This window comes from Salvelinus namaycush, unplaced genomic scaffold (genome assembly GCF_016432855.1).
Source record: "Salvelinus namaycush isolate Seneca unplaced genomic scaffold, SaNama_1.0 Scaffold1538, whole genome shotgun sequence".
In the NCBI taxonomy this organism is placed as follows: Eukaryota; Metazoa; Chordata; class Actinopteri; order Salmoniformes; family Salmonidae; genus Salvelinus; species Salvelinus namaycush.
Window position 1 is genome coordinate 1 of NW_024058273.1, and position 14,769 is coordinate 14,769.

Below are 14,769 nucleotides of genomic sequence, written 5' to 3' on the forward strand. Positions count from 1 at the left end.
CAATTACTTTTTAATATCTTAACCCATCTGATATCACAAATGTTTGCGATATGACGAAATACAATCACATTCAGACACACACACACACACAGACAAATGCATGAAACCAATTGATTATTATCGATAACATCTCAGATTCTCTTGTGCTTTTGATTTACTCCATAAAAGAAGGGTTGTAATTCCAACATGGAAAACACAGGGCCATCAGACACCAGTCCAGTTCCACTCCTCACCAGCATTATTTCCTTTGAACAGGGCGAGGGAGCACAGAGCACACACAAGCTGCATTCAGTAACAATATTCTTATTTGTCTTATGCATAAAAGGCAGTTGCTCCCTGACAACACAAGGAACTTTGATCGTATTAAAAGGGCAGGGGAGACTAGCCCATAGAAGCTGCATTTAGTCAATTCAGCATCAAATGCTTACTACAAGGCAGTGTTGCTGATGAAATAATGCCACACCCCCTAGTGGACAAAAGGCTTACAGCACCTGGTATTCCCAGGCGGTCTCCCATCCAAGTACTAACCAGGCCCGACCCTGCTTAGCTTCCGAGATCAGACGAGATCGGGCATATTCAGGCTGGTATGGCCGTAAGCGAAGGTACATCTCTTGGTACACCATATAAAGTCAAAGTGAGTCTGATAAACAGACATTGCATTCTCACCAATTAGATAAGCAGCTTGAACTTTGGCTCACTCAAAAAGTGGAAGAAATTACATATACTGTAGCCATCACTTTTTAGCACAGAGAGTTGGATGAAATACAAACAAACCTTGTAAACATTTCTAAGCGAGGGCACATATTTCAGCCTTGTGGGAAAAAACGGACAAATACAATGACTTCTGACAAATACATCATCAGCAACAGTTTCCCATGCAGCTATCCTACTAGCCACAATAAATACACAAAAGCTCTGGATGTTGAAAACCTATTGCATTGTTCTGTGCTAAGGAGGAACGCATGTATGGACAATTTCATATTGGAAGCGCATGGGGCGCGTATGACACATCATGACCGGGGGGGGGGGGGGGGGGGGGGGGGGGGGTGGGGGGGGGTTAGAGTGGCTTCTCAACTATCTCCTGATTGAAGTACCAGCGTGGCATAAATACAATGCTGCATTTCGCAACATAATGTTTCGACAAAATGCCAACAATATTTTGCTACAAACAAATGTTTCCACCTTTCGATTGGTCCACAAAGTCTCCTTTCACAACTGACTTCAAAGATCTCCATAAGCACAGTCAGTTGACTCAAGTCATCCTTAAGCCTGCCGCCAAGCAACAGTTTATCATTAACAAAGACATCAGGGTAAAGCTCAAACGAGCACTACCATAAATTTTGCAATCGGATTCCCACATTTGGAAAATTCGCAAGGGGTCAGCACAGCCAGAGTGCAATGGCTGAGCCCCACACCGGGTGAAACCACCTTCTTGATCACAGTATCTCTTCTGCTTAGTGGAGGAAAAGTGTCTCCAGTGCCAACATTTTCCGCTAACGGTAACCACTTTGTGTTCTGATAATATCATATCACATCGACCTGCGTTAAATGCCGTTTAGGAATGCACTTGCACACAGAGTAGTGAAAAAGTAGTTTATTTTGTTTACTAGATTATATCAGTGAACCACTAGATTCCCATCATGCAACACTGTCGAAAAAATCACCAATTACTTTTTAATATCTTAACCCATCTGATATCACAAATGTTTGCGATATGACGAAATACAATCACATTCAGACACACACACACACACAGACAAATGCATGAAACCAATTGATTTATTATCGATAACATCTCAGATTCTCTTGTGCTTTTGATTTACTCCATAAAAGAAGGGTTGTAATTCCAACATGGAAAACACAGGGCCATCAGACACCAGTCCAGTTCCACTCCTCACCAGCATTATTTCCTTTGATCATTTGAACAGGGCGAGGGAGCACAGAGCACACACAAGCTGCATTCAGTAACAATATTCTTATTTGTCTTATGCATAAAAGGCAGTTGCTCCCTGACAACACAAGGAACTTTGATCGTATTAAAAGGGCAGGGGAGACTAGCCCATAGAAGCTGCATTTAGTCAATTCAGCATCAAATGCTTACTACAAGGCAGTGTTGCTGATGAAATAATGCCACACCCCCTAGTGGACAAAAGGCTTACAGCACCTGGTATTCCCAGGCGGTCTCCCATCCAAGTACTAACCAGGCCCGACCCTGCTTAGCTTCCGAGATCAGACGAGATCGGGCATATTCAGGCTGGTATGGCCGTAAGCAAAGGTACATCTCTTGGTACACCATATAAAGTCAAAGTGAGTCTGATAAACAGACATTGCATTCTCACCAATTAGATAAGCAGCTTGAACTTTGGCTCACTCAAAAAGTGGAAGAAATTACATATACTGTAGCCATCACTTTTTAGCACAGATAGTTGGATGAAATACAAACAAACCTTGCAAACATTTCTAAGCGAGGGCACATATTTCAGCCTTGTGGGAAAAAACGGACAAATACAATGACTTCTGACAAATACATCATCAGCAACAGTTTCCCATGCAGCTATCCTACTAGCCACAATAAATACACAAAAGCTCTGGATGTTGAAAACCTATTGCATTGTTCTGTGCTAAGGAGGAACGCATGTATGGACAATTTCATATTGGAAGCGCATGGGGCGCGTATGACACATCATGACCGGGGGGGGGGGGGGGGGGGGGGGGGGGGGGGGGGTTAGAGTGGCTTCTCAACTATCTCCTGATTGAAGTACCAGCGTGGCATAAATACAATGCTGCATTTCGCAACATAATGTTTCGACAAAATGCCAACAATATTTTGCTACAAACAAATGTTTCCACCTTTCGATTGGTCCACAAAGTCTCCTTCACAACTGACTTCAAAGATCTCCATAAGCACAGTCAGTTGACTCAAGTCATCCTTAAGCCTGCCGCCAAGCAACAGTTTATCATTAACAAAGACATCAGGGTAAAGCTCAAACGAGCACTACCATAAATTTTGCAATCGGATTCCCACATTTGGAAAATTCGCAAGGGGTCAGCACAGCCAGAGTGCAATGGCTGAGCCCCACACCGGGTGAACCACCTTCTTGATCACAGGTATCTCTTCTGCTTAGTGGAGGAAAAGTGTCTCCAGTGCCAACATTTTCCGCTAACGGTAACCACTTTGTGTTCTGATAATATCATATCACATCGACCTGCGTTAAATGCCGTTTAGGAATGCACTTGCACACAGAGTAGTGAAAAAGTAGTTTATTTTGTTTACTAGATTATATCAGTGAACCACTAGATTCCCATCATGCAACACTGTCGAAAAAATCACCAATTACTTTTTAATATCTTAACCCATCTGATATCACAAATGTTTGCGATATGACGAAATACAATCACATTCAGACACACACACACACACACAGACAAATGCATGAAACCAATTGATTTATTATCGATAACATCTCAGATTCTCTTGTGCTTTTGATTTACTCCATAAAAGAAGGGTTGTAATTCCAACATGGAAAACACAGGGCCATCAGACACCAGTCCAGTTCCACTCCTCACCAGCATTATTTCCTTTGATCATTTGAACAGGGCGAGGGAGCACAGAGCACACACAAGCTGCATTCAGTAACAATATTCTTATTTGTCTTATGCATAAAAGGCAGTTGCTCCCTGACAACACAAGGAACTTTGATCGTATTAAAAGGGCAGGGGAGACTAGCCCATAGAAGCTGCATTTAGTCAATTCAGCATCAAATGCTTACTACAAGGCAGTGTTGCTGATGAAATAATGCCACACCCCCTAGTGGACAAAAGGCTTACAGCACCTGGTATTCCCAGGCGGTCTCCCATCCAAGTACTAACCAGGCCCGAACCTGCTTAGCTTCCAAGATCAGACGAGATCGGGCATATTCAGGCTGGTATGGCCGTAAGCGAAGGTACATCTCTTGGTACACCATATAAAGTCAAAGTGAGTCTGATAAACAGACATTGCATTCTCACCAAATAGATAAGCAGCTTGAACTTTGGCTCACTCAAAAAGTGGAAGAAATTACATATACTGTAGCCATCACTTTTTAGCACAGATAGTTGGATGAAATACAAACAAACCTTGCAAACATTTCTAAGCGAGGGCACATATTTCAGCCTTGTGGGAAAAAACGGACAAATACAATGACTTCTGACAAATACATCATCAGCAACAGTTTCCCATGCAGCTATCCTACTAGCCACAATAAATACACAAAAGCTCTGGATGTTGAAAACCTATTGCATTGTTCTGTGCTAAGGAGGAACGCATGTATGGACAATTTCATATTGGAAGCGCATGACACATCATGACCGGGGGGGGGGGGGGTTAGAGTGGCTTCTCAACTATCTCCTGATTGAAGTACCAGCGTGGCATAAATACAATGCTGCATTTCGCAACATAATGTTTCGACAAAATGCCAACAATATTTTGCTACAAACAAATGTTTCCACCTTTCGATTGGTCCACAAAGTCTCCTTCACAACTGACTTCAAAGATCTCCATAAGCACAGTCAGTTGACTCAAGTCATCCTTAAGCCTGGGTAAAGCCCAAACGAGCACTACCATAAATTTTGCAATCGGATTCCCACATTTGGAAAATTCGCAAGGGGTCAGCACAGCCAGAGTGCAATGGCTGAGCCCCACACCGGGTGAACCACCTTCTTGATCACGGTATCTCTTCTGCTTAGTGGAGGAAAAGTGTCTCCAGTGCCAACATTTTCCGCTAACGGTAACCACTTTGTGTTCTGATAATATCATATCACATCGACCTGCGTTAAATGCCGTTTAGGAATGCACTTGCACACAGAGTAGTGAAAAAGTAGTTTATTTTGTTTACTAGATTATATCAGTGAACCACTAGATTCCCATCATGCAACACTGTCGAAAAAATCACCAATTACTTTTTAATATCTTAACCCATCTGATATCACAAATGTTTGCGATATGACGAAATACAATCACATTCAGACACACACACACACACACAGACAAATGCATGAAACCAATTGATTTATTATCGATAACATCTCAGATTCTCTTGTGCTTTTGATTTACTCCATAAAAGAAGGGTTGTAATTCCAACATGGAAAACACAGGGCCATCAGACACCAGTCCAGTTCCACTCCTCACCAGCATTATTTCCTTTGATCATTTGAACAGGGCGAGGGAGCACAGAGCACACACAAGCTGCATTCAGTAACAATATTCTTATTTGTCTTATGCATAAAAGGCAGTTGCTCCCTGACAACACAAGGAACTTTGATCGTATTAAAAGGGCAGGGGAGACTAGCCCATAGAAGCTGCATTTAGTCAATTCAGCATCAAATGCTTACTACAAGGCAGTGTTGCTGATGAAATAATGCCACACCCCCTAGTGGACAAAAGGCTTACAGCACCTGGTATTCCCAGGCGGTCTCCCATCCAAGTACTAACCAGGCCCGACCCTGCTTAGCTTCCGAGATCAGACGAGATCGTGCATATTTTTTTTTTTTTTATCTTTTATTATGAAAAAACACATAATATTTACAACATTCAATCAATAATAAAAAAGGATGAACAATTCATCCTTTTACAAAATCAAAAAATCAAAAATAAATAAAATAAAACCCATTAAAAAAACACAATCATCCACTTAATAATGAAATACAAGTTTCCCATTTGACAGAATTTCAATAAAAGTACTCCCCCACACAAACAATTTTTCAAAATTTCCTCCACCGTATCTATATATTATCTCTATATCTCTCTCTAATATGCTCCTAAAAAAACCTTCCACACTCACAATTTTCCCTTCATAATGACCTAAATTCCTTCTTAATCTTATCGCATATCTAGCATGACTTATTACAAAATTCACCAAATTAATATTTAAAACTTTACTTTTCCCATTTAAACCAAAAAGAAACAACCTCCTCCACTCCACCCCAGTAAAAATCTCTTCTCCCCAATGTTTTACTAAAAGTCCTTTTAAAAACTCATGAAAATCTTTCAACCTACTACATTCAATAAAAAAGTGCATCAAATTTTCCACCCCCGTACCACAAATATCACATTCTCTTTTAATATCCCTATTTATTTGATGCAAAACCACATTTGTAAAAATCCTATTATGTTTCAATTTAAAATCATTGTCTTCACATTCTATAAAATTATATTTTACATTTACATTCTTCCATATTGATTTTACATCCATGTTTGGAAACACCCTAGACCACACTTTCTCCGCAGCAGGACTTTTTATCTCTTTTAAAATACATTTTCTATAAACCATTTTAACTTTTAGCCCTGATAAATCATGTTTCTCCCCATTACTTTCATAATATAAAACTGGTAAAGCCCTAGATCTTTTGACCACCTCTTTGTTTATTAAAATCACCCACTCCCCGGGAATACATCCTAATATTTTCTTGTACATATTCTCCACAGTAGTTTTACTTATTTCTTCATCTACTTCAACCACATTGTCATATATAGCCTGAAATGGAAGAAACCCAGGAATTACCTCATATGCTATGTCACCTATCTGCCTCATCCCAGCCCTCATAAAATATTTACAAAACAACATCATATTATTGCACTTTATCTTTGGATTTAAAAATATCGGCTGATTTAAAATATTTTCTAAACTGGTACATTCATAATAAATATTTGGTAAAAACCGCCCCCAAGCCTCAAACACTTCTCTGTAAAACAAAGGTATATTACCTAACATTTCCTTCTTCATACTCATCAATAAACCATTGTCCCCCATCCTCCCAACCTCCTGCAAATACTCCTTAAAAAATCTTTTCCATCCATAATCTAATTCCCCATATAAATATTTACGTACCATTTTGACTCTAATTGCTGTTTTCCTTACACTTAAATCTACCAACTTCAAACCCCCCTCCTCATATCCTGCAATCAAAGTTTTAAAAGCTATTCTCACCCCCTTCCCTTCCCATAAAAAATCAACTACAATTTTATTCATTTCAGATAAAACCCATTCTGGCATATCCAAAACATTCATTACATAAATAAATATTGACATCAACAATGAATTTATGACAATTACTTTCCCTTTTAATTTCAAAGACCTCCCCCTCCACATATTTACCACCTTTCTAACTTTATTTATTACACCACTCCATGTCAAATCCCTAGCTTCCATTTCTTTCACCCCTAAAAACACTCCTAATACCTTAAAATAATCTTTAACCACTTTAAAAGGAAAATTCCCCTCATTAATCTTCCCAATATACATTACTACTGACTTCTCCATGTTAACCTTTGCACCCGATGCTTGTCCATATACTTTAAAACACTCCATCACCCTTTTTACACTACCCTCATCTCTAACTGTTATAGTGGTATCATCTGCGTATTGATGTATCAAACTAAAACCTCCTTGCGGAGTCTCTACACAATTTATAAGATTATCTCTTTTAAGAAATGCTGCTAAAGGTTCTACCGATAAAACGAATAATAAAGCTGATAAAGGACACCCCTGTCTCACAGATCTCTCAAGAATAAAAGAATCGGTTAAAACCCCATTACATTTCACCTTACTTTTTGCCTTCTTATATAATAATTTTATCCATCCTATTATTCTATTACCAAAACCATATTTATCCATTACCCTAAACATAAAATCATGTTAAACCCTATCAAAAGCTTTATTTAAATCTATGCTTAAAACAATTCCCCCCATCTTATCATGATTCATTTTATTTATCACATCTCTAATTGTATTAATTGTATCCGCAATATCTCTACCAGGCACACTATAATTCTGTGTAGGTGCTATAATATCATTTAAAACTTGCTTCATTCTATTTGCCAGTATCTTTGCTAAAATCTTATAATCCGAATTTAATAAACTAAAATGTTTCCACCTTTCGATTGGTCCACAAAGTCTCTTTCACAACTGACTTCAAAGATCTCCATAAGCACAGTCGGTTGACTCAAGTCATCCTTAAGCCTGCCGCCAAGCAACGGTTTATCATTAACAAAGAAATCAGGGTAAAGCGCAAACGCCCACTACCATAAATTTTGCATTCGAGATTCCCATATTTGGAAAATTCAAAAGGGGTCAGCCCAGCCAGAGTGGAATGGATGAGCCCCACACTGTGTCAACCACCTTCTTGATCACAGTACCTTTTCTGCTTAGTGGAGGGCAAGTCTCTCCAGTGCCAACATTTTCCGCTAACGGGAACCACTTTTTGTTGTGATAATATCATATCACATCGACCTGCGTTAAATGCCGTTTAGGAATGCACTTGCACACAGAGTGGTGAAAAAGTAGTTTATTTTGTTTACTAGATTATATCAGTGAACCACTAGATTCCCATCATGCAACACTGTCGAAAAAATCACCAATTACTTTTTAATATCTTAACCTATCTGATATCACAAATGTTTGCGATATGACGAAATACAATCACATTCAGACACACACACACACACACACAGACAAATGCATGAAACCAATTGATTTATTATCGATAACATCTCAGATTCTCTTGTGCTTTTGATTTACTCCATAAAAGAAGGGTTGTAATTCCAACATGGAAAACACAGGGCCATCAGACACCAGTCCAGTTCCACTCCTCACCAGCATTATTTCCTTTGATCATTTGAACAGGGCGAGGGAGCACAGAGCACACACAAGCTGCATTCAGTAACAATATTCTTATTTGTCTTATAAATAAAAGGCAGTTGCTCCCTGACAACACAAGGAACTTTGATCGTATTAAAAGGGCAGGGGAGACTAGCCCATAGAAGCTGCATTTAGTCAATTCAGCATCAAATGCTTACTACAAGGCAGTGTTGCTGATGAAATAATGCCACACCCCCTAGTGGACAAAAGGCTTACAGCACCTGGTATTCCCAGGCGGTCTCCCATCCAAGTACTAACCAGGCCCGACCCTGCTTAGCTTCCGAGATCAGACGAGATCGGGCATATTTTTTTTTTTTTATCTTTTATTATGAAAAAACACATAATATTTACAACATTCAATCAATAATAAAAAAGGATGAACAATTCATCCTTTTACAAAATCAAAAAATAAAAAATAAATAAAATAAAACCTATTAAAAAACACAATCATCCACTTAATAATGAAATACAAGTTTCCCATTTGACAGAATTTCAATAAAAGTACTCCCCCACACAAACAATTTTTCAAAATTTCCTCCACCGTATCTATATATTATCTCTATATCTCTCTCTAATATGCTCCTAAAAAAACCTTCCACACTCACAATTTTCCCTTCATAATGACCTAAATTCCTTCTTAATCTTATCGCATATCTAGCATGACTTATTACAAAATTCACCAAATTAATATTTAAAACTTTACTTTTCCCATTTAAACCAAAAAGAAACAACCTCCTCCACTCCACCCCAGTAAAAATCTCTTCTCCCCAATGTTTTACTAAAAGTCCTTTTAAAAACTCATGAAAATCTTTCAACCTACTACATTCAATAAAAAAGTGCATCAAATTTTCCACCCCCGTACCACAAATATCACATTCTCTTTTAATATCCCTATTTATTTGATGCAAAACCACATTTGTAAAAATCCTATTATGTTTCAATTTAAAATCATTGTCTTCACATTCTATAAAATTATATTTTACATTTACATTCTTCCATATTGATTTTACATCCATGTTTGGAAACACCCTAGACCACACTTTCTCCGCAGCAGGACTTTTTATCTCTTTTAAAATACATTTTCTATAAACCATTTTAACTTTTAGACCTGATAAATCATGTTTCTCCCCATTACTTTCATAATATAAAACTGGTAAAGCCCTAGAACTTTTGACCACCTCTTTGTTTATTAAAATCACCCACTCCCCGGGAATACATCCTAATATTTTCTTGTACATATTCTCCACAGTAGTTTTACTTATTTCTTCATCTACTTCAACCACATTGTCATATATAGCCTGAAATGGAAGAAACCCAGGAATTACCTCATATGCTATGTCACCTATCTGCCTCATCCCAGCCCTCATAAAATATTTACAAAACAACATCATATTATTGCACTTTATCTTTGGATTTAAAAATATTGGCTGATTTAAAATATTTTCTAAACTGGTACATTCATAATAAATATTTGGTAAAAACCGCCCCCAAGCCTCAAACACTTCTCTGTAAAACAAAGGTATATTACCTAACATTTCCTTCTTCATACTCATCAATAAACCATTGTCCCCCATCCTCCCAACCTCCTGCAAATACTCTTTAAAAAAACCTTTTCCACCCATAATCCAATTCACCAAATAAATATTTCCGTACCATTTTTACTCTAATTGCTGTTTTCCTTACACTTAAATCTACCAACTTCAAACCCCCCTCCTCATAACCTGCAATCAAAGTTTTAAAAGCTATTCTCACCCCCTTCCCTTCCCATAAAAAATCAACTACAATTTTATTCATTTCAGATAAAACCCATTCTGGCATATCTAAAACATTCATTACATAAATAAATATTGACATCAACAATGAATTTATGACAATTACTTTCCCTTTTAATTTCAAAGACCTCCCCCTCCACATATTTACCACCTTTCTAACTTTATTTATTACACCACTCCATGTCAAATCCCTAGCTTCCATTTCTTTCACCCCTAAAAACACTCCTAATACCTTAAAATAATCTTTAACCACTTTAAAAGGAAAATTCCCCTCATTAATCTTCCCAATATACATTACTACTGACTTCTCCATGTTAACCTTTGCACCCGATGCTTGTCCATATACTTTAAAACACTCCATCACCCTTTTTACACTACCCTCATCTCTAACTGTTATAGTGGTATCATCTGCGTATTGATGTATCAAACTAAAACCTCCTTGCGGAGTCTCTACACAATTTATAAGATTATCTCTTTTAAGAAATGCTGCTAAAGGTTCTACCGATAAAACGAATAATAAAGCTGATAAAGGACACCCCTGTCTCACAGATCTCTCAAGAATAAAAGAATCGGTTAAAACCCCATTACATTTCACCCTACTTTTTGCCTTCTTATATAATAATTTTATCCATCCTATTATTCTATTACCAAAACCATATTTATCCATTACCCTAAACATAAAATCATGTTCCACCCTATCAAAAGCTTTATTTAAATCTATGCTTAAAACAATTCCCCCCATCTTATCATGATTCATTTTATTTATCACATCTCTAATTGTATTAATTGTATCCGCAATATCTCTACCAGGCACACTATAATTCTGTGTAGGTGCTATAATATCATTTAAAACTTGCTTCATTCTATTTGCCAGTATCTTTGCTAAAATCTTATAATCCGAATTTAATAAACTAATTGGCCTATAATTCTCCAATTTTAATTTACTCCCCTTATTTTTATATAAAATCGTTATCAGCCCTGTCACCATAGATTCAGAAATACTATCATTATCCTCCATATATTGATAAACTTCCAATAAAATAGGTGCTAAAGAACTGGCATATATTTTATAAAACTCTGCAATTATTCCATCTACTCCAGGACTCTTATTTACTTGTAAACCCTTAATCGCATCTTTAACTTCAGTCAATGTTATCTTCCCATCACACATTTGTTTATCCTCTACATTAATTTGCACATCCACACTATCCAATATCTCCTTTACACACCCCTCATCCACCTCCCCTTTCTTAAATAAATCCTTATAAAAATTCTGCACTGTTTCTAAAACCTCTACATAATCATTGACAACTTCACCCTTTATATTTTCGATCTCTCTAATATATGTTCTCCTCTGTTTATTCTTCTCTAAACCAAGAAAAAATGAAGTACATTTCTCCCCCTCCAAAACATACTTTGCCTTACTTCTTATAATTGCACCCTTACACTTATCTATTTCATATTTAGTCAATTGTGCTTTTAATTCCAAAAACTTTCCTATATTATAATTAGGTTCACTGTCACACTTCCTCATTTCTTTATCCAATTTAGCCCTCAACTCATTTTCTTCTCTTTTCATCCTACCTCTCTTTTTCCTTGCATATCCTATACTAAAAACTTTTATTTTTTCCTTAACCTTATCCCACCATGAACACTTATCATTCTCTTTCTGCTTATCCTCCATTTCACATGCTATCAAAGATTTAAGTTGTTTCCCATATTCCTCATCTCCCAAATACCCTGCATTCATACACCATATTCCACCCCCTGTTCTTTCCTTATCTAATCCCACTGAAAATGTTAAACCTGCATGATCACTAAAAGTTGTAAAAACATACTTAATATCTTTCATAAAATTCCTTAAACCTTCTTTTACTAAAACCAGATCTATCCTCGTTTGTTTCAAATCCCCTAAAACCACCTGCCTTCTAGAAAATTCTCTTTTTTCTGGATTTTCCTCTCTCCATATATCAATTATTCCTTTTTCTAACATCATCTTCTTTAAAACCCCCCTAGATACATCACTTCTAAAAATAGCTCCTCTTGTCATATCCAGTCTATCCATTTTAACATTAAAATCCCCAACTACAATACAGTTTCCCTCACACCATTTCCCTATTTCTAAAAATAAATCTTTGCGCTCTATTTCAGTATTAGGCGCATAAATATTTATAATTCTAAAAACCATACTCATATATTCAAAATCTACAATTAAAATCCTCCCATTATTATCATTATATATCTGTTTCACATTATCCACCACATCCCTCCTCAATAAAATAGCAACCCCACTTGAATTCCCTCTGCCGTTGTTTACATAAATAAAATCCCTCCATATTTTTTTAACTTCTAAAACACATACATTATCCCAGTGCGTCTCTTGAATACATAAAATATCTGACTTCTTCATTTTTATTATTCTATTAAATTTTCCCATTGTCCTCAATCCATTTGCATTTATTGACATTATATTTACCATTCTAATAAATAATAAAATGATAAAATATAATTTCATTTTCCTCTACCTGTTATCCAGTTTCTTTCCTCTTCCACCCTTTCTCTCCCCCTCTTCCCGCCGCTTTCCTCTTCCTGTAACCTTCCCTCGTTCTTTCAATCTTTTCTCCATCCTCCGTATCCGATATCTCTTCCAATTCCATGTTTTCCAGCCAACTCACCCTCTTGACATCCACATCCGTTGTGCTCCCCGTATTCATCTCCGCTTCTTGTATAGTCGTTGTGCTCCCCGTGCTCATCACCGTCTCTGGTATTGTCATCAACTCCATAACCCCCTCCATTTCTTCACCCCCCGAGCTACTTGTTAGTGCTGTGCCTTCCCCCAAAACCTGTGAGTCCCCCGTGCTTCCCCCCATTCCACTCCCCCCCTCCTCCTGAAAACTCCCTCTTCTTACTTCTGAGTCCATACTGCTCCCAATTTCATTTATCTTCTGGTCCTTCTTCCTTCTTCCTTCCTCCGTCTCTCCACCCTCCACCACGTCCTCTCCTCCATCTTCTTCTCCTTCTTTCGACAATACAACTGCTTCCTCGAATAGTGTTTGACTCCCCTCTCCAGCCCTAACCTCTCCACAGTTGCACTCCGCCACTCTCTTTCTGCATCCACCACAAAAATTCCTTTCCTTCTCTCCATCACATTCCCTCGCATAGTGTCCTTGATTGCCACACTTAAAACACTTAAATTCCGGGCAGTCTTTAACTATGTGCCCGGGTTGAATACACATACGACACACTCTGACCTGTTTGTCATGGATGACTCTGAAATATTCTGCTCCCTCCAACGTCTCAATTCTTGTAGAATAAGGTAATGATGTCACTTTTTCTGTGAACTTGACCTTGCAGAAACGTGTCCCGTCAACCACCTCTGTTCCTGGCCAAACTCTCCTCCTTATCTCCGAGACAGCCGCCACTCCCCAGCTACTCAGCTTGCCCAGTATCACACCGTCTTCTACATATACTGGGAGATTCATGAACGACACCACCACTTCCTTCACATTAATATCTCTCGCCAGAATCTTTGTATCCTTTATTCTTAATCCATCCATTAGACGTTCTTTTCCTTTTTCATTTCTCATCGTAATTTCGTACTTCTTCTCCCCTTTCATTCGGCATCCCACCACCTCTCCACACACCTCCTTAATTGCTCTTAGTAGTTCCATTGTCGTCACTTTGTCTTCTCCTTCCAACTCAATTGCCACCGTGTATTCTTTTCCATATTTCATTCCTTCTTTATCTTCATTTTTCTCCCGTTGCGCCTTTTCGTTGTCTTTGTCCATTCCGTTTGTCTTTTCCATGTTGTCCGTCATAGTAAAAAAAATGAAACCAAAAAACTCTCCCCCAAGCAGAAAAACTGCAAGGGGGAAGACTAACCAAACTTAAAACTATTCAACTGAAGAAAATAATAAATTATATTGCAAAAACCAATTAATTAACAAAAATAGCTCTCGAGCAAACACTCTCCAGCAAACACTCACTCACAGCTCAGACACTCGCACCTGTCGTCACTTCTCCAATCAGGAAATGCGCATTCAGGCTGGTATGGCCGTAAGCGAAGGCACGTCTCTTGGTACACCATATAAAGTCAAAGTGAGTCTGATAAACAGACATTGCATTCTCACCAATTAGATAAGCAGCTTGAACTTTGGCTCACTCCAAAAGTGGAAGAAATTACATATACTGTAGCCGTCACTTTTTAGCACAGATAGTTGGATGAAATACAAACAAACCTTGCTAACATTTCAAAGCGAGGGCACATATTTCAGCCTTGTGGGAAAAAACGGACAAATACAATGACTTCTGACAAATACATC

General features: G+C 37.9%; 4 non-coding genes and 3 pseudogenes across 4 annotated transcripts; all 7 read right to left on the reverse strand.

The window, feature by feature from the left end:
- Nucleotides 1–479: 479 nt before the first annotated feature.
- Nucleotides 480–598, reverse strand: LOC120036967. The gene has a single exon (XR_005474706.1). It is a non-coding gene; the product is annotated as a 5S ribosomal RNA (ribosomal RNA).
- Nucleotides 599–1,313: 715 nt separating this feature from the next.
- Nucleotides 1,314–1,461, reverse strand: LOC120036985 (annotated as a pseudogene).
- Nucleotides 1,462–2,152: 691 nt separating this feature from the next.
- LOC120036971 lies at nucleotides 2,153–2,271 on the reverse strand. Its single transcript, XR_005474709.1, has one exon. It is a non-coding gene; the product is annotated as a 5S ribosomal RNA (ribosomal RNA).
- Nucleotides 2,272–2,980: 709 nt separating this feature from the next.
- Nucleotides 2,981–3,128, reverse strand: LOC120036982 (annotated as a pseudogene).
- A 693-nt stretch (nucleotides 3,129–3,821) lies between these two features.
- Nucleotides 3,822–3,940, reverse strand: LOC120036991. Its single transcript, XR_005474718.1, has one exon. It is a non-coding gene; the product is annotated as a 5S ribosomal RNA (ribosomal RNA).
- Nucleotides 3,941–4,571: 631 nt separating this feature from the next.
- LOC120036981 lies at nucleotides 4,572–4,728 on the reverse strand. The gene has a single exon (XR_005474715.1). It is a non-coding gene; the product is annotated as a U1 spliceosomal RNA (small nuclear RNA).
- Nucleotides 4,729–8,039: 3,311 nt separating this feature from the next.
- Nucleotides 8,040–8,189, reverse strand: LOC120036987 (annotated as a pseudogene).
- Between the last annotated feature and the right edge of the window lie 6,580 nt (nucleotides 8,190–14,769).